At 49.5% G+C, this 7333-nt stretch overlaps 1 protein-coding gene across 1 annotated transcript in view; it reads left to right on the top strand.

Annotated features, from left to right (window-relative positions):
* Positions 1–217: 217 nt before the first annotated feature.
* MRAS (muscle RAS oncogene homolog) overlaps positions 218–7333 on the top strand; it is a 51122-nt gene continuing 44006 nt past the window's right edge. Inside the window, exon 1 of the mRNA XM_003789427.3 lies at positions 218–340. The gene's annotated coding sequence lies outside the window, so the exon portion shown is untranslated. The remainder of the gene's footprint in view (positions 341–7333) is intronic.

Here is a 7333-nt window from a genome sequence, read left to right on the forward strand (position 1 = left end):
CGCAGGGTTCGCGTCCCGGGGGACGGGGTGCACGCAAGGCCGCAGGGTCCAGGCGCCCGGGCCGGGCCCCCCCGCGCGCGCCGCAGAGCTCTATTTTTAGAGGCGTTGTGGCAATATGAGGAATGCGCGGCGCGCCAGGCGCTCTGGGCGCGCGCGGGCTGCGCGGTCGCTTTAAGGAGGCGCCGGGGCGGGGAGCGGCCAGAGCAGCCGGCGGCCGGCTGGCTGGGAGCCGTCTGTCGCGCTGCCCTGGGCCCCGGCGGGCGCGCCGCAGCCTCCTCACCGGCGCGAACATGGAGGAGGCGACCTGAGGTCCGGAGCCGAGCCGGGGCGGGAGCGCGCGGTGAGTGGTCCGGCAGCCTTGGCTAGGGGGAGCCCCGCGCCTCCCCTGCCCGGGCCGGTGCTTTGTTCCGGGCGGGAGGTGTGGCCGCACCCCCACCCGCCCCGGGCTCGGCCGCGCTGTCCTAGCGCGTGGTGCGCCCTGCGGCTGGCTGTGAGTGGCCTTTTGCCCCCAGCGTGGGCGCCAGAGTAACGGTGTGAGATAGGGAAATCTGCCACAACCGAGACCCCGGTGGCGGGGGGGAGGACGCTGCCCACCGCCCTAAAAGACCCTTTCATGGTAATCATTCGTGGGTTCCTTGGCTGCCCTGAAGAGGACCTGGCCAGGAGATGGGCGGCAGGACGAGGGTGAGGGTGGGGTGAGCAGAGGGGGTCTTTTTCTCCCCTCTTTAAGATGGCGTTAACGAGGACAGAGATCCGCCAGGGAGTTGTACGATTTATCTGGATAATAAAAAGCAGTCTGATTCATAAACAACCTTTTGCTGCACCTCAGTGTTTGGGGACCTGGGGTTCTCACAGCCTGGACTCAAGCACTGAACTGTGTGTCAGTCACGGTGCCAGTTCTGCCCCTCCGAAAAGTGAGTGACAAACTGAGTGACAACTCATCGTGATCTGTGCTGACATGGGGAATCTCAGGGGTTGTGGGGGGCCCCACTGTGGACCCAATTAGACTCTGGCTGGAGCTGAGGTCTGTGCTGGCCTGGGGCACAGTGGAGTCTGGAGAGATGGCCAAAGACCACTTCACTGTGGCCTTGATGTAGAGCTCTGAGATTGGCCCTCTTTACCCCTGGACCCCAGCTGGTAGGGGTCTTCCTTAGGCTAGAGTGATTTTTGCTTCTCTAGGACTTACTGTGTCCTGGGCCTGAGTAGAGAGGGTGATTGACAAGGCTCAGGATTGTGGCCTCCTGGGGTTTGTCTGACAGCAGGAGTAAGAAGAAAATGTCTATTAACAGCAGCCAATAGGGCTTACAAAGACCACAGCGCTTGAAATAGATTTGTCCATCATTTGACAGAACACCTCCAGGAAGGTTTTATTATTGTAAAAGTTGGGAGAACTGGGGCAAGAAAGGGTCAACTAGTGCTTTTGGCCATGTGGCTGTCGTGGCCCCTGTTGTGAGGGTCTGGCTGTCCTGGGCTTGAGAACTCTGGTGCAGCCTGTGTTATGCTTTATTAATACGGCATTTGCTATAGACATTCGCTGGTGGGTTCAGGTGTGAGGTTGTGAGCTGTGGTTATTAATAACTGACTGGTGTCAGGGGCTTAGCAGTGAACAAAACACTTTCCCGGAGACAGTTCTTAGATTTTCTTCTGCTTCTTTTCCCAGAGAAAGAAACTTGAGCTGCTAACATTTTGTAAACCTCCTAATTTCCTGTAAATCTCATGTCTCTGCTGACTGGGACTGAAAATATTTCGGGCAATGGTTTTCACCCTTGGGTCTGTTCACACTGCCCAGCAGCCAGTTATCTTCTCAGTCTGTGGTTTATTGTTGTAGTTAGTCCTTTCTCTGCCAGGGTGGGAGGCATAGGGCTTGGATACTCTGGGGGTTTTGAGGTCTGCCAGTCTCCTTAGGGGTGGCATATTGAGCCAATCTGATGCTCTAGTGGAGACTGCTCCCCCAGATGTGACCTCGACATTTCCTTATACGGGGACAATCAAGGCCCTCTGGTAAAGCAAGTGATTATCTTTCAGGGTTGTTACCTGTGCTTCTGCATAAGGCAGTTTATGTTTTCTGCTTATATTTTCATGGAATAAAATTTTCTCGTGACAAGTTTAACTTCTATTTTATTATTAGCTCTAGCCGCAGATATTTCATACTTTCAGTTGATCTGAGCTACTTATAAAGTGACTTATTAAGCTACTTATAAAGTCATCCCTGGGTTGGTTCCTGAGCTTGAGTAGTCACCTGGAACCAGGAAGGACTGCTGGACTCTGGGAAATTAAGCTCCTGGGGTGACTAGTCCTAACGTCAGTCAGATTCACATGTTGACCAGCCTCTTGGATCTAGTGTGTTCTTAGGGAAATGTGACCTTCATTTTAAATTTTACATCTGATGTAATTATTGTAATTTGTTCTACCAATGAAATGCCCCCAAAGCGTTTCTCCTGGGAAGTGATTGACACCTGCTCACAAGCATTTTGTAGTTGGTAGGAGCCATGCTCATGTGAACTCAGTGGGGACATGTTCTTGTACATAGCTAGAATGTTTTCAAGCGTCCAGAGGGTATACACTGGATTCTAGAGGCTCTCTCCCTGCCATCCAGCAGCTGTAAGGCTCAGTCACCCTTGTCTGGGGATGGGAAAAAGGAAGGATCTAGGGGAGTTCCTTGTGACCTGGGGCATCTGGGAGGTACCCATTGTCTATTGACTAAGCTTTGAGAGGAATTTTGTTTGTGGACTCTGAGGCCCTCATCATCTGTTTCTGGACTCATGTTTCTGGACTCTGCACCCTTATCATCTTGGTAACAAAACCCAAATAACAGATCTCTGTACATGGGAATGAGATATTAGTGTCACTTCCAGCAAGTTCCTGCATGCGACAGGTAGCCAAGAAGGCTGCATTACTGGAGTTCAGAGTAATGGTTTTTACCTTCTTGTGTCACAACCACTTTAATTTGCCAATGAGAAGCCCGGAAAAAATGTTTGATACACAAAGTTGGGCTTAGAACTCAGGGGATTCATGGAGCTCTGGATCCAAGGTTAGCCTCCTCTGGTCTAAAGGTATGTGACTTCCCTGATGCTCACTGAGTACCTGCTCTGTAGCCTTGTCCAGCCAAGCCAGCATGCCACTCCATGACTGCCTGAGAGGTCAACAGAGTGGGACAGTAAGTCATTGCTCAGCCTATGTAGTCAGCCTGCAGGTCTGTCCTGTGGAGCTCTGACAGAGGACAGTGCTGCCACCTCCTGCTTCAGTTAGCACTGGGGGGGCCTGCTGATGTCCAGATGGCCAAATGATGATATAGGTCACCACCGGTTGCTGAGGTGCCATTCTGGGTCTCAGAAGGGCATATATTTGGTATCAGGCTACCTTGGTGGATAAAACATCATAATTTTGTTGCTAGTAAGGTTTTGGAGAGCACCAAGAATGGATTTGGCTGAGCAGTGTGGAGGGCGGGATAGAGAGTGGGGGCCCTGAGCGTCTGTCCCTCATCACTGTCTATAGGGCCTTGGTTTGGTGTGCTAAATGGCCCGTGGTACGGCCCCAGACTCCATCTGCAACTTCTCTGCCCAGCCCTGAGGGTTGTCATGGGGATTAGATGAAATACACAGATGAAAATGTGCTTGGGAAGTGCTGGAAGAATGAAGAGCATTATCAGTATTCAGGCAACCTTCAGATAACAGAATCCTAGACCCAAAAGGGGCCCCTCGAATGTATTCAGCCCAGACTCACACCCAGTAGAGCATACTTCTCCGGCTCTATCTCTATTCTCTCTCTGTGAGAGAGAGAATTTTAGGTGGGACATAGTCTCTTTCATTTTAGTAGTTACATACTGGTTTGTACATATTACAAAAAACACGGAGATCACATCAAACCAGGTTCTTTAAAATGAGTATTTTTTTCTGATGAAAACTAATGAAAGATTTTAAGTTAAAAAGTATGGTAATTTTCATATTAAGCTAGTATTAGTACAGCAGTAGACCAATATGGGCAAAATGGGAAAGTGATTCCTTGAGTAAAGGTTCAAAGAGAAATTTCTAACATGGAGATGCACACCTGTTGCTCTTCCCTTGGGGATTCTTTAATCCTTGTGAAGTTCTTCCTTTCCTCCCCTTACCCTGTCCTGTAGATCCATCCCACATAAGCATTGACAGTTGTGCTCCTCTCTGGCATGAGCAGCTTTGCTCTCATTAACTGCTTCTCAAATGTCATGGTTTAAAGACAGCCTTTCTGTATGTCCTTCCTTCCCTTCCTCCTGTCCCCCCACCCATCTACTCACCCATTCATCCGTCTTTCCTTCAGTGAAGACTTGTGAACCAGCCCTGTACCATACACTTTGTATTCGCTGTCTCAGCTCTCAACAGTTTTGTTCGATGCTGTTAGCTTTTTACAGATGTAGGAACCGCAGCTCAGGGATGTTAAGTGGGTCACGTGCAGTCATAACCTGAAGAAACAGAGCCAGGAAGGAGTCTGACCCAGGTCTGTCTGTTCCTGCTGCCCATGTTCCTCTGTTACCTTGTGCTGTCTGTTGAACTAAATGACCAAAAGGACATGATTCCTTCTCTCCTGGTGCTTATAGGCCATATCCCCCGGGGGAATGGCTATACCTAATTAGCACTGTGGAACCACAGATGTGCAAAGGTAGCTGGTTGGCAAGGAGACAGTGTGCCTGGATGGCAAGTAGACTTCCCTGACAGTCATTAATGTTACAGTCAACTACCACCCCCTGAACCATCTGTGTACTTTATTGTTTTAATTTTGAAAAAGAAAGAAATATGTGAAGGATCATATAACAAACACCATGTACCCATTATCCAAAGTGGACAGATATGACCCATTTTTTCCTGTTACTTGATTTTTTCCATGGTAGACTGGACTTAAAAATGGATCCCTTGTTATTTGGCCTGGCTGGTGTGGACCCATCCTCAGCCTGGGATGGGCTCTGGAGTTTCCGTGTATCTGCTCTCTCTTTGGGCTTCATGTCCCCAGCTAATTCAATGAAGATGCCAACTGGGCCCCCCCTTGAAGTTATCGATTGAAGATCCTTTTTTTGCTTCTGACCATGCTGGGGGGAGGCCACAGGGGAGTGTGCATTTTTGGCTATGACCTTTCTCAGAGAAGTTCATCCACCCTTACAAACACCTGCCTTGACCACTGGGTTTAGGCCAGGCTGCAGAGCATGGTTGAGTCATAGCTGCCCAAACTGGACTGTCATTTAAATGGTAGATTTGTATACTTCAGAGACAGAGAAGACATGGTTCTCTTTATAATCAGATGGCAACGATTTGTTAAGCAGCTCATCTGAAATAATCTTGAACAAAATACATGATATATTCCAGAGTATAGACCTACTATAATGGAAGGAGGGTAAAGCAGGACAGAGTATTCCCTAATTCAGGCGTCCTCAAACTACAGCCCGCGAGCCACATGCAGCCCACCTAGGACATTTATCCTGCCTGCCGGGTGTTTTTGCCACCACTGCCTGTCCTGCTTAGCAGCCAACTCGTCCCAGGCCCACAGTTTGGCCCTCCAATGGTCTGAGGGACAGTGAACTGGCCCCCTGTTTAAAAAGTTTGAGGACCCCTGCTTAATCTCTAGCTTCACCTGCTCCAGCTTTCCCTTTCTGTAGCTTTCACAGGAAGACCCAGGGGCCCGGTCCTGGGTCCTCCTCTCCACCAAGCAGGAGAGAGGCAGGAAAGCCAGCTCTGCAGCTGCAGAGGCTGAGATCTCTCTCCATGACGACAGGACCCAGTTTCTCACCCAACTGTGCGCAGCCTTCTCTCCACCTACTGATTGACTCCGGAGCTGGAGCCTGGTGCGATCCCGCTTGCACAGAGCTTGGCTTGAGTTAAAGTGAACAGTGAGCAAAGTACTGCTTTTTAAAGCTGTGCAGCAAAGATTCAAAAACTTCTGGAAAAGCCTTCCTTACCCAGGCAGATCCCATTTCCAGTGAGTCACGATTACAGATCAGGATTTGAACTAGTTTCATAATAGAACATGAGAACCTGAGAGCATCCCAAGTCCTCTTCCTGAAGTGAAGAGAAGGAACTGAAATGTTTTCCGTTCCTGAGATGACAGCAAAGAATACACTGCCGGGTCCTCTTCCCTCACTTGGATGGAGACGCTGCAAAACCAGCAAGGGCTGGGAGCCCAGAGGCCGCAGAAGGACCTGCTTTGTTGGGGCTTGTCTCACAACAGAAGCTGTGCCAACAAATACAGCTGATAAAACCAATTCCTACTTGATTATACAGAAATGTACATGTGTCGTGTTTACAGGCCTACTTTCAAAAGGCTAATCTGGGTTTAAAAACAACCTACTATATGTATAATGTATTAGCTGTCCCGATTATGCCAAGTGCATAGATTAAAAGTATTTGTAGGCATGTGGAGATTGCTGGAGTGTGATGGACTCAGGTGGCCCACTCACCCCTTTAGGAACTGACCATTTTGGAGGGACTGGGGATAGGTTCTTACTCCCTAAAAGCATACACTCAATTCATAATTAGTTTTAGTTCAGCTTAGCATTTTTTTCTTTTTATCCTTTAGAATTTCAGCATACTTTCTTCAAAATTCCCCCATTTTAGATAACCCACAAATTTACCTCGTTATATTTTAACTCCACTGGAAATGTTGGCCCAAGGCGGAGGCAGAGGCAGAGCCATCTTTCTTGAGCAGTCCCCTTCTGGGTAGCGTCTATCACTGTCTTCTTTCAATGCCTGTTTTATTACAACTGGAGATGATGGAAAAAGGCTGAAGCCACTGTCCCAAAGCCTTGGGGGCATATATTAAAAAAGACTTGTAAGAGATATGTCTCCTCAGCCTTCCTTCCACACCCACACTCCTCACGTTGAGATTTCTTGGGCAGAGGGCTACAAGGCCTAGTGGTCTCATGCCCAAGCCCTTTTTTTCCCACTAAGGAAGTCTGGCCCAGGAGAGGGCAGATGCCTTGATGGCCCTCCCAGGCAGCTGAGACCAGCGGGCATCACAGCCTTCCCTCCATCCCCACTCCTGGCCCCCGCCCCACCCACAGTGGACAGCTGCCTGAGTCCACTTATCTGGGGCTGGGTGGGTGTTTCCTGCATGTTTGAGATTTTAGGAGGAAATCAAAATAGAGAAACAAAGCCTTTGTTTTATTTCTGGACTCCAACTGGGGATGGCTGGAGGGTAGGAATGGGGAGCAGGAGGAGGGGTCATTTGGCACGTCAACAGAATAACCGTTCTGAAAGAGCATTTGAGAGAGACTTTTTCTATTTAGGGTTGTGTGGATGAATAGGAAAGATGTGTAGGGGCCAGGGAGAGCCTCTTAGTATGGAAGGAGAGGGTGGGACAGCCCTTAGGGCAG

Source organism: Otolemur garnettii, unplaced genomic scaffold (assembly GCF_000181295.1).
Source record: "Otolemur garnettii isolate 467f Iridium unplaced genomic scaffold, OtoGar3 scaffold00032, whole genome shotgun sequence".
Classification (NCBI taxonomy): Eukaryota; Metazoa; Chordata; class Mammalia; order Primates; family Galagidae; genus Otolemur; species Otolemur garnettii.